Source organism: Phocoena sinus, chromosome X (genome assembly GCF_008692025.1).
Source record: "Phocoena sinus isolate mPhoSin1 chromosome X, mPhoSin1.pri, whole genome shotgun sequence".
NCBI lineage: Eukaryota > Metazoa > Chordata > Mammalia > Artiodactyla > Phocoenidae > Phocoena > Phocoena sinus.
The window spans coordinates 20,624,129-20,637,447 of record NC_045784.1 but is presented as its reverse complement, the minus strand read 5'-3'; the positions used below and the strand labels follow the sequence as shown (position 1 = coordinate 20,637,447).

Below are 13,319 nucleotides of genomic sequence, written 5' to 3'. Positions count from 1 at the left end.
TTTTGAAAACTAGTAAAGGGAAAGATCAAGTAGTACTTATCCTGTATGAACTATACCTCAGGTTAAACAAATAGTTGATGAAAGGAATATTCTTTTAATAGAAGTATTCCTACTAATACATGAAGAAGGCTTGATAGAATTAGAATGTCACCATTTTGCAACCACTAATAAATCAACGGATCTAAGCAACAATCATCAATAGCTGCTAATGAGAGTGACAGCCAGACATAAGCCTCATAATTGAAGTACACAATGTACTGGCCAAAAAAATCAAACCTGAACCTGATCAACCCCCTAGCTCTTTGCCAATTTACAGGAAATGTAAGGATAGAGAAACTTATCAATGAAACAACAGGGAATGTAGTCGACAAAATCTAGATGGTGGGAAACACTATGGGCTCTTCTTTCTTCAACAAATAAATTATAAGGAAAAAAACATTGGAGGGAAAACCAACAGATGAGAAAAGACATAAAAAATATATCAATCAATTGAAGTATATGAACTTTATTTTAAACTTGAGTCAAACAAATAAGTATAAAAAAATGAGACAATCAGAAAAATGTGAACACTGACTGGATTGCTATCAACACTAACTGGATAAATGCTGATATAAACAAATTATTGTTAATCTGGTTTAAGTGTGAAGATGGTGTGATTATATCTTTGAGCCCTTATCTTTTAGAGATACATTATCAAAATATTTACAGATAAAATGATACACTACGATAGATGGCCTTCAAGCTAATCTGGGAGGCTGGGGGCGGGAAAGAGGTTGAGGGTTAAGTGGGTGGGGGATATAAATGAAAGAAGATTGCCCTTGAGCAGACAGTTGTTGACGCTGTAGGATGGGCACATGGGGGCTTGATGCATTATTCTCTTTGTGTATATATTTGAAATTTTCCATAGTAAGTTTAAAAAACAAACACAAATAAACATACAAAGCAAAAATTATCTTCAAATTTCAAAGACTCTTTGGAGTAAGGCAAGCATTACAGATATTAGTTGCTTCCTTTCTCACTTTTCTGTGGACCATATAACACCACTTATTTTCAAAACAGTTAGCATAATTAAGCAATAAAATAAATAAAATTAGAACAACATTATGAAAACAGCAATGGTTTTCAATTTTGGAAGGGAACAACACCTTGCTAAACAACACCTTGCTAAATTCTGGTTTTTAGTAGGTACATTATAGGACTCAGGGATCTGCAATTTAACCAAGCCCACACACCAACAGTACTTTAAGAAATACTAGTATATCCTGGTAAGTGCCTCTTTGCCCACATTTATAAGACTTTCTCTTGGAGTATAAAGAAGTAAAATTGCTGGATATGGTACATTTTCAATATTACTTTCCAAAATGACTGTACTAATATACATTCCCTCCAGCAGAAGAGAATTCCCAGTTCCCCATTCCTGCGCCAACTGTTGATGTGCTCATGCTTTTAAATTTTTGCCAAGAACATAACTATCTTACAGAATGACCTTTCAGCTAGCAACATTTGTTAAAGCAGCTCTTGAAAAACCTTCCACATTTTGAACACAGACTCCTTTTTAATGACATAATTACTTTTCACCCCAAAATACATTAAATAAATATGCTAAAAGAAACGATCATTCAACCTTAAGTTTAAAGGAAAAATATTCTCACCAACTACGGACATAAGAATTCCTCTTCAGAGAATCTCATATGGAACAAATTTGAATTGTGCTCTGTGTTTACATGAACCACAAATGTTTTTTGATTGTTTTTGCATACAGACATCAAGCAAATAGAAACAAACAGCCCAAACTGAGAACAAAACAGGAAGAAGCATCTGGCAGAAATGTGGAAAGTTTCGTAATTCTCCAAAAGGTGAGGCGAGCCAAGGACACAGCAGGAATCTGACCTAGTAAAGTTAAAGTTTCAGTGAAGTGTGGACCGTGCATATAAGACTCCTAGTCCCTGGCACTGGAGCCCCCACTTCATGATAATAACATTGCATTAAGGGAAAATTCACATGAAGATGAAGTAAGCAATAGAGAGAACATGACGTGATCTGGTCTGGTGATAAAGTCTGGGAAGGTTCTTGCTGTAAAGAATGACTTTGTGAGTAGACCAAGAAAACAAAAACAAAAGGATCGTGAACAAAAGGGTTAAAGTGGCCTGTGCTCTGGAGCAGAGCTTCTCAAAGGTTAATGGGCACCAAATCGCCTGGAGATGTTGTGAGAAACGCTCCTTGTGATGCAGTGGGTCCTGAATGGGGCCTGAGTTTCTGCATTTCCTCTGAGCGCCCAGGCTAGGCCTGTGCAGCAGTGGTCTGTGGGATCCTGCAGAGCTGCCGCTCCTCCCCCGACTCTGCCTGAAGTCTGTCACTGAGAAGTCGTGTATGGCAGGTACCTGCCAGCACTGCTGCTAGAAAGACAGAGAGGCCCTGGCCCGGCAAATGGCCAAAGCCCATCTCCCCGGGGACCCCTCCGGATAAAGGGGCTGCCTCATGGCAGCCAGGGGCTTCGTCCTCCCAGGCCTTCTGTGGCCCAGGAGGGTTGGGGGTAGAACAAGGAAGGAGTCAAGCGCTCCTGGGATTAACACTGTCACCCACGTGCACGCCCCCAGGAACTCATCAGGCAGAGGTGGAGGAGAGAACGACGAGAGAGACGATCGATCGATATGGAGAACAGAGAGGGAGCGCCAGCACCCAGGTACTCGCTGTTCCCAGCCAAGACACGCAATGAAAGATCTTCGAGAAAATGGTCTTCCTAAGCTTGAGGAAGACCTGTATCTGCAGACCACAAGAACTTGCCACACTTCAGGGAAAATGAACTACCTACACACAGACACATTTGGCAACAACTTTTAACAAGGGGAAAACACCCTGTGATCGTTACGGTAGGAGAAAACAAGTCATCATTAATTGAGGGCTTACCTTGAGTTCCACACGCCACTTGGTGCTTTCCGTGAACGCTCTCATTTAACCCTCGAGCATTCCAGTAAAGTGGCGGTGCTGGCCTTTAAGTGGACTGGATTCAGAAACTCGGACGATCTTGTCAGGATCCCTGTGCTCTCCAGCTGCCTCAGCTCTCTCACTCCGCGTGGGAGCAGGCAGGCTTCCCTCAGAGCGGCACACACAGCTCCGGGCTCACGTTGTCCCAGCTCAGTTACCCCGGAAGAAAGGCAGGGTCCCTCTTCTGATTTCACCACAGAAGGACACCGGTTGTCTTTATGTTCTGTGCTTGCCCTTGGATCCACCGCGGTGGCCAAGAGGAGGGAGGAAGATACTTGGCCAGGGGCTGAGGACACTGTGATTAGAAGTCCCAGAACTAACAGATTAGAGTGAGAAAAAAATAGACAAAAGAGAGGAAGGATGGTTTGGCTAACAAATGCAAAGGGTCCACGACAGGGAGGTCTAGGAGCTGCCCCACTTTACAGATGACGACAGTAAGGATTAGAGAGGTCGCGTAACTTGCCCAAGGTCGCACATCCAGGGTGAGTTGAAGAGCCAGGACACAAACCGAGGCAGTCTGACCAGGGCTCTTAACCACTCTGCTATAAGACAACAAGACCAGTTTGGTTTCAGGCTTCTCTGCAACCTCAGCTTTCAGAAGAAAATGGAGCAACAGCTAGACTTTGTGGAGAAAAAGATTGTAACCAAAGATTTGCGTGCTCTGCCAAATTGTCTTTCACAATAATACGGAACAGATATTAAACACACCCTGTGTGGCAGGCACAGGTCTAAGTTCTAAGGGGACCTGTGCACTAGTATACCCGAGCTGGGGGGAGGGGAGGATGGTGGCCCACTTCTCCCAGAGTGACACATCTGCTCTATAAGAGGGTAAGTGGGCAGGGATAGTAGCCCATGCTCTTCTCATCTTGCTTCTCCTGCTATGGAACCTTTGCCCTGTGAGCCAGCTGGAGTGATCACGGCCCAGTACTACACAGCCTCCCGCACGTGTAGTAGAACTTCTGTCCTACAGCGGAGGCTGGGCAGGGGGAGAGAGCTCCACCCCTCTGCCCTGCACCTGCCTGGATATACCTTCTGCAACACACAGCTGGCTGTGATGAGAGATGGTAATGGCCTGCCCTTCCTGGAGTGAAACCATAGCTCTACACGGGGAGCTGTGAGGAAACGGGGCCGCACCTTTCTGACTGTATTTTCCAAGAATAGAGCTTCCATCACACTGAGCTGGGGATGGAAAGCAGTTCTTGGCTCAAATGCCACAGACTCCCATTGTTCCTACTAAGGTTTGTAGTAGATTTTCTTGAATACATGTTTCTCTATTCACTGTATGTCCGTAGAACAAATTCCAGAGACTTTAAATGATTGGGTTTTTAGAATAATTTTCACTAGTTAAATGGTTATTTCACTGGGGAGAGTAGCTCCCAACCTCCTTGCCCCACCACTTTGAAAGTCTGCTACCTTATTCAGGTTTTTTTTTTTAGGCAAAAAATAAGTTTGTTTGGTAGTATTATAACCTCATGATTCAAACATATTCAAAGTGTTTCGACCCACTGCAATTTCTTTTTTGGGGGGCTGCGTTGTGCGGCTTGCAGGATCTTAGTTCCCTGACCAGGGATTGAACCTGAGCCCAGCAGTGAAAGCGTGCAGTCCTAATCACTGGACTGCCAGGGAATTCCCCAATGCAGTTATTTTTATTGATGTTAAAATTATCGCAACTCTGGCTAGTGGGAACTTCTTTAAGTTGCCTCCAGAGTCCTTCTGAAATGACCCTAACAGTAACGGACAACTTTCTTACTACTAAAATACCATGGGGCTTCCCTGGTGGCGCAGTGGTTAAGAATCCACCTGCCAATGCAGGGGACATGGGTTCGAGCCCTGGTCTGGGAAGATCCCACAAGCCGCGGAGCATCTAAGCCCCTGCGTCACAACTACTGAGCTTATGCTCTAGACCCCACGAGCCACAACTACTGAAGCCCGCACACCTGGAGCCCGTGCTCTGCAACAAGAGAAGCCACCACAATGAGTAGCCCGTGCACCACAACGAAGAGTAGCCCCCACTCACCGCAACTAGAGAAAGCCCCATGCACAGCAACGAAGACCCAACACAGCCAAAAATAAATAAAAATAAAATAAAATACTATGTACATGACCTCCACAGACCCACAAAATGCTTTTGAAAAACTTAAAAGTCATAGTTACCAGGGAACTCCCTGGTGGTCCAGTGGTTAGAACTCCATGCTCTCACTGCCAAGGGTTGGGGTTCACTCCCTGGTCGGGGAACTAAGATCCCACAGCTGTGCAGTGCGGCTAAAAAAAAAGTCATGGTTACCAGCATCAAAAGGAATATGTAGGCCTTCCAAAGAAACAAAGATAAAATCAAACACTCAAAAGAGAAAAAGAAATTTAAAAATCATAAAGCAAATAAAAAATAAGGAAACATTAAAATAGCATAGAAAAATATGACATGAATAATAAAACAAATGTATTAGTGATCATGATAAATAAAAATGGAATCTACTCCCTTATTAAAAATTAAGATTCACAAGTTGGATTAAAATTCAATTTTATATTATTTAAATGAAGCACAAAATGAAACAAAAAGATTAATGTAAAGGAAGGGGAAACATATAAAACAAATACAAATTAAGAGAAATCAGATATGAAAATACTTACATTAGTAGAGTTTGACATTAAAAAAGACATTGAAATTTATACGTAGACGGATAGAAAAGCGCTTAACAATATGATTAATACCCTGCAAATAAAAGTCCAGGACCAGACAGCTTCATTGAAGAATTCTACCAAACATACAAAGAATGACTTATGCCTACCCTTCTTAAACTAGTCCAAAAAATTGAAGAGGAGGGAACACTCCCAAATTCATTCTATGAAGATACTATTACCCTGATACCAAAACCAGACAAAGACACTACAAAAATAGAAAATTACAGGCCAATATCTTTGATGAATACAGATGCAAAAATCCTCACAAATATTAGTAAAACGAATCCAACAATACATAAAAAGGATCACACACCATGATCAAGTTGGATTCATTCCAGGATCGCAAGGATGGTTCAACATATGCAACTCAGTCAATGTGATACAGCACATTAACAAAAAGAAAGATGAAAACCGCATAATCAGCTCAATAGATGCAGAAAAAGCATTTGACAAAATTCAGCATCCATTCATGATAAAAACTCTCACCAAAATGGGTATAGAGGGAACATAGCTCAACATAAAAAAAGCCATTTATGACAAACCCACAGCCAACATAATAATCAATGGTGAAAAGCTGAAAGCCTTCCTGCTAAGTTCAGGAGCAAGACAAGGATGCCCACTCTTACCGCTTCTATTCAACATAGTATTGGAAGTCCTAGCCACAACAATAGGACAAGAAAAAGAAACTAAAGCTATCCAAATTGGAAGGGAAGAGGTAAAACTATCATTATTTGCAGATTTCACGATACTCTATATACAGAGAGAGCCCTAAAGTCTCCACACAAAATCTATTAGAACTAATAAATGAATTCAGCAAGATAGCAGGATACAAAATTAATACACAGAAATCTGCTGCATTTCTTTACACTAATAATGAAATGTCAAAGAGAACGTAAAAAACAATCCCAGTTAAAATCACATCAAAAAAATAAAATACCTAGGAATAAACTTAACCAAGGAGGTGAAAGACCTATACACTGAAAACTATAAAACACTGATAAAGGAAATTGAAGGTGATTCAAAGAAATGGAGAGATATCCCATGCTCTTGGATTGGAAGAATTAATACTGTTAAAATGGCCATACTACCCCAAGCAATCTACAGATTTAATGCAATCCCTATCAAAATACCCATGACATTTTTCACAGAACTAGAACAAACAATCCTAAAATTTATATGGAACCACAAAAAGCCCAGAATTGCCAAAGCAATCCTGAGGAAAAAGAACAAAGCTGGAGGCATAACCCTCCCAGACTTCAGACTATATTACAAAGCTACAGTAATCAAACAGTGTGGTTTTGGAACAAAAACAGACGTGTAAACCAATGGAATAGAATAGAGAGCCCAGAAATAAACCTACACACCTACAGTCAATTAATCTATGACAAAGAAGGCAAGATTATACGATGGAGAAAAGACAGTCTCTTCAATAAATGGTGTTGAGAAAGCTGGACAGCTACATGTAAATAATGAAATTAGAGCACTCCCTCATACCATATACAAATATAAACTCAAGTTGGTTTAAAGACCTACATATAAGGGCTTCCCTAGTGGCGCAGTGGTTAAGAATCCGCCTGCCAATGCAGGGGACACAGGTTCAAGCCCTGGCCCAGGAAAATCCCACATGCCGCGGAGCAACTATGCCCGTGCACCACAACTACTGAGCCTGCGCTCTAGAGCCCGCGAACCACAACTACTGAGCCTGCAAGCCCCAACTACTGAGCCCGTGTGCCACAACTACTGAAGCCCGCACGCCTAGAGCCTGTGCTTCACAACAAGAGAAGCCACTGCAATGAGAAGCCCGCACACCACAATGAAGAGTAGCCCCCACTCGCTGCAAGTAGAGAAAGCCCGCGTGCAGCAACAAAGACCCAACACAGCCAAAAATAAATAAATAAAATTAATTTATTAAAAAAAAAAGACCTACCTATAAGACATGACTCCATAAAACTCCTAGAAGAGAAAATAGGCGAAACTTTCTCTGACATAAATCACAGCAGTATTTTTTTAAATCTGTCTCCCAAGGCAAAAGAAATAAAAGCAAAAACAAACAAATGGGACCTAATCAAACTTAAAAGCTTTAGCACAGCAAAGGAAACCATCAACAAAATGAAAAGGCAACCTGTGGAATGGGAGAAAATATTTGCAAACGATGCATCTGACAAGGGGTAACTATCTAAAATATACAAACAGCTCATACATCTCAATATCAAAAAAGAAAACAACCCAATCAAAAAATGGGCAGAAGACCTAAATAGACGTTTCTCAAAAAAAGACATAGAGATGGCCAATGGGCACATGAAAAGATGCTCAACATCGCTAATCATTAGAGAAATGCAAATCAAAACTACAATGAGGTACCGCCTCACACTGGTCAGAATGGCCATCATCAAAAAGTCTACAAATAATAAATGCTGGAGAGGGTGTAGAGAAAAAGGAACCCTCCTACACTGTTGGTGGGAATGTAAACTGGTGCAGTCACTACAGAAAACAGTATGGAGTTTCCTTAAAAAACTAAAAATAGAGCTACCATACGATCCAGCAATCTCACTCCTGAGTATATATCCGGAAAAAATGAAAACTCTAAGTCAAAAAGATACATGCACCCCAATGTTCACAGCAGCACAATTTATAATATACAAGACATGGAAACAACACAAGTGCCCACCAACAGACAACTGGCTTAAGAAGATGTGGTACTTATAGACAATGGAATATAACTCAGCCTTAAAAAGAATGAAATATTGCCACTTGCAGCAACATGGATGTACCTAGAGAATATTGTATTCAGTGAAGTAAGTCAGACAGAAAAAGACAAATACTATATGATATCACTTATATGTGAAATCTAAAAATAATACAAATGAATCTATATACGAAACAGAAACAGACTCACAGACATAGAAAACAAACTTATGGTTACCAAAGGGGAGAGGGAGGGAGAGAGGGACAAAATAGGAGTATGAGATTAACAGATACAAACGACTATACATAAAATAGCTAGGCAACAAGGATTTACTGTATAGCACAGGGAATCATATTCCATACCTTGCAATAACTTAAAACGGAATACAATCAGAAAAAAAATAACTGAATCACTTTGTTATACACCTAAAACTAACACAATATTATAAATCAACTATACTTCAGTAAAAAATAATATCATTAATAAGTCTTGCTATTTAATAGCTCCCTGGAAAGAAACATGTATACTAGACAATATACCATTTTCCCCCCCTCAGTGCCCATGCAACCTTTACAAAAATTGAATACATGGATACAACTGCACCAACAGTGGCACTTAAACAGGGTTCAATTACTAAAGAAGACTCACAGGACCCAAAGTGACAAAACTTACAAATGTACAGTTTATTACAGGGAAAGGACACACTATAGCAAGAGTATGAAAGTCAGAATATACATCACAGCATATGATTCATAGCAGGGGTCTAGAAAGGCCAAGTGTAGGCTCCTATTGTTTTTTTTCCTCTTTTCCCACAAGATATTCTGTACTCATCTTGTATCTTCCTGCCCCAGTGCTAGAATTAGCCATTTCTTCAAGGAGCCCTGATTCCATTTATGGGAGAAAAGTATTTAGAAACAAAGATTTGGATGTTAGGTGTGCTTACTGCTGCTGGGGTGCCACTGTTTCTAGGCCATTTCAACAGTCAGAGCCAGGAACTATATCTAAGTATACCACCCTACATATACAGACATACCTACATTTCTGTATCTATTTACCAACTAGAGTACAGTATTTACGTACAGTTCTTTTTGTTGGTAGCCTTACATTACCTAGTCAAAACACAGGCTTTCTTTTCTTTCTTTTTTTTTTAATATACTGGGGTATAATAGCCAAAGAGCATTATACTAGTTTCAGGTATATAACATAATGACTCGATATATGTATATATTACAAAATGATTCCCACAATAAGTCTAGTTAACATCCATCGCCATACAAAGTTACAGATTTTTTTCTTGTTATGAGAACTTTTAAGATCTACTCTCTTAGCAACTTTCAAATATGCAATATAGTAGTATTAACTATTATTAACTGAAGCACAAAATGAAACAAAAAGATTCATGTAAATGAAGTGGAAATATATAAAACAAATGCAAATTGAGAGAAATCAAAGATGAAAATACATCACTAGAATTTGAAATTTTAAAAAATGTCACCATGCTGTACATTATATCTCCGTGACTTGTTTATTTGTAACTGAAAGTTTATACCTTTTGACCCCCTTCACCCATTTCACCCACTCCTCACCCCTCGCCTCTGGGAGCCACCAGTCTGTTCTCTGTACCTATGAGCTTGAAAACACTGTTTTTCAGTTTCTTAGCAACTTTTCCCCCTACCCTCTTTAGTGACGTTGTCATACATTTTGAACACAATTAAATTATTTTGTCACACTCTGAGATCATTTACGACCAAAGTGATTTTTAAAAATTTGCATACCGTAAAGTTCATGCTTGGTGGTGTACCATTCTACAGGTTTTGACAATTGTAGAGTCATGTATCCACTACCCCTTGTGCAGTCCATTACATACTCAATCCTTCCCTCTCCCCCAATCCCTGGCAACCACTGATCTGCTTTCCTAGTCCTGTTGTAAACTAAATAGTGATATGGAAAGCTAGCCATGTCCTAATCCCCACAAGGGTTGAATATTATATCATATGGCAAAGGGGATTTTGCAGATGTGATTATCCAGGTGGGTCCCAAATGTAATCACAAGGGTCCTTAAAGAGGGCAGCAAGAAAGTCAAAGGATGTAGTACGAGACATGAGGATGGAAGCAAGAGGTTGGGGTGATGTGAGGAAGGAGTCACAAGCTAAGGAATACAGGTGGCCTCCAGAAGCTAGAAAAGGCATGGAAAATAAATTCTCCCCTAGAGGTTCAAGAAGAAACCAGCCCAACCTTGACTTTATTTAGCCTAGTTAAACTGATTTCAGATTTCTGGCCTCCAGAATTGTAAGAGGATAAACTTGTGGTAATTTTTTATAGCAGCAATAGGAAACTAATACACATATCTTTAGTCTTGCCTTTTTCAAAATGCCATATGAATAGAATCATACAATACTTTTGGGTCTTTGGGGTCTAGCTTCTTTCGCTTGGCAAAATGCATTTAAGATTCGTCCACGCTTATGTTATGTATATTTTACTACTTAAAAAAAAGGATTCATTCACGTTATTGAGTGAATCAATAGATCTTTCTTTCTTATGACTGACTAGTATTCCATTGTATGCATGTACCAGTTTGTTTATCCACTCAGCTGTTGAAGGACATCTGGTTGTTTCCGGTTTTTGATAAAGATGCTATAAACATTTGCATACAAGTTTTTGTGTGTACATAAATTTTTATTTCACTTGGCTATGAAAGACAACTCATAAGGGACTTCCCTGGTAGTTCAGTGGTAAAGAATCCGCCTTCCAACGCAAGGGACGTGGGTTCGATCCCTGGCCGGAGAACTAAGATCTCACATGCCGCGGGGCAACTAAGCCCGTACGCCACAACTATTGAGGTCGCACGCCTCAATGGGAGAGCCCGCGTGTTGCAAACTATAGAGCCCATGCGCCCTGGAGCCCGTTCGCCACTAGAGAGAGAAAACCTGCACGCCACAACTAGAGAGAAGACCGCGCACTGCAACGAAGAGACTGCGCGGTAACAAAAAGATCCGGTGTGCAGCAACTAAGACCCGACGCAGCCAAAAACATAAGGAAAATAAATAAATAAAATAAATATTAAAAAGACAAATCATAGGGATTCATAGCTTTTACGCCATGGAGATGTCGATTTAAATATCATTACCAGGGAAACATATTACTAAATAATACAAACAAAAAGAGTTAACAGGCTTTTTAAGGCCAAGGTTACATTCACAGAACAAGCCATAAGTTCTCAGTTCCAGATGGCTTACAAGTCCCCTTTGTTAGAAATAACATTTTCAAGGACATTTTAAGAAACCAGAATATCATCTTCTTATTCTGTTGCTGGGATTTCTTACACCAGCAGTTAGGAAGGGCCTGTGGTTTTTCAGACTAAATGATGAAATTCCATTATTTAGAACTGTGAGAAATAAGGACAGCTCTAAGAAGATTAAAACTTACTATGGAAAGGAAAGGGGCAAAATAGAATTACAAACAATTGGAATAGGAGCATGTAACATTACCCAGCCCTAGCCCTTAGTATTGTTTGCTATGAAACTTCGTCAAATAGTTTCATGAAGTCATTAAAATTTACCTGTTTTTTCCAACAGATATGCAGGGACACTTCTGCCAGGGGAGTTTTGCCTGAATAGAGAAAAAAAATAAGCCATTCAAACATAAAAGTGGCAATATTTTTCCTTAAGGGACCAAAACTACAGAGGAAGAACTCTGAGTTGCACCCCTCAATGTGAAATCAGGTTCAAGTCATGTAATATGCAAAAGGCTTGTAAAACCAACCACAAAGCGTGAAACAAATATTTGTCAGGGTACGGGATTTTCTCCTACTTACAAGCGAACAAGTTAGCCTGTTACTATTTCCTGGGTGCCAGCAGCACAGTAAGCAGTGTGAGCACCGCCAGCATATTTCTGTGGGTTCCCCACATCCCCAGGTCCAACAGGGGGCCATGCAGAGGGGCCAGGTGGACACAGTGCATGTCTGCATCACAGCTGCAGGATATTGGCCTTGGGGAATTCACATCTTTTACAGCAAGCCTGCTCTTTATCCCAGAGGGAAATACCACCTCATCCCTCAAGACAGCTCCCTGCAAACACAGCCCTGAGAAATGAGCCAGGTAAAGCGGTCAGGGCCTTGCATTCTTGCCATATAAAACAAGAACAAGCAGGGCCACTCTGGGCTGTGTCAGATTGTATCTCCCAATAATATTATGCCCAGAGAGAAGAGAGGCCATCTCTCCTTCCACGTGAAGTGAACAATAAGACGTACTGCCCAAAGTTTTGTCCCTAGAATATTTTCTTTTACCACTATTTTTCAGTGGTAAAATAGAGGCGAGAATGCAGCTACATTCTGCCTTTATCTGGTTCCAGCAAACTGTGCAAAAACCAGGCCTGTGCTTTTTCTCTGTTAACCAGTCATAGAGAACTCTCTAGGAAGCCATAAATGCGGATTAAGTGAGAAGTTGATCGGTAGGAACAAGTACTGGAGGAGTTTAAAACACCTCTTCAGGCAGTTTACTTGTGCCTTCTGACTAGCTTGGACTCAATCGTATATATAACGTTATCATTTTCAAACAGAATACCGCTGTCACATCCAACTTTATGTTTCCATGGATCAGATAACACCTAGTTCTTGATGGTCATTTCAAGTAGCATACCTCACTCTCCTTTTACCTTCCAGATCTCCTGCCCGTGCTTTCCAATGAGTGAACCCACCCAGAAGCTAGAGGGCTAGGAAACCTGTTGATACAGTCCCTTCCCAGGGCCAGGGGAGGTAGAGAGGGGTGGAGTGAGTCTCGAAGGGCAAATGGAAGATATCCAGCACAGCCCATAAATGGCATTGATGTCATTGGTGCGATTTTCTAAAACATTAAACCATTCTTGGTAACGTTCCAAACAAAACAACACACACTCCTTTCAATTTACACAGTAGTTCCGTTCCTGGAAAATTCCAGGATATTAAAACTGTTCAGAAAATACTTTTGAGTTA

General features: G+C 40.6%; 1 protein-coding gene across 1 annotated transcript in view; it reads right to left on the bottom strand.

Moving 5' to 3' along the window:
• The window catches only part of ZFX (zinc finger protein X-linked), a 65,172-nt gene extending 62,246 nt beyond the window's left edge, over positions 1 to 2,926 (bottom strand). Inside the window, exon 1 of the mRNA XM_032619223.1 lies at positions 2,908 to 2,926. The gene's annotated coding sequence lies outside the window, so the exon portion shown is untranslated. The remainder of the gene's footprint in view (positions 1 to 2,907) is intronic.
• Positions 2,927 to 13,319: the final 10,393 nt, after the last annotated feature.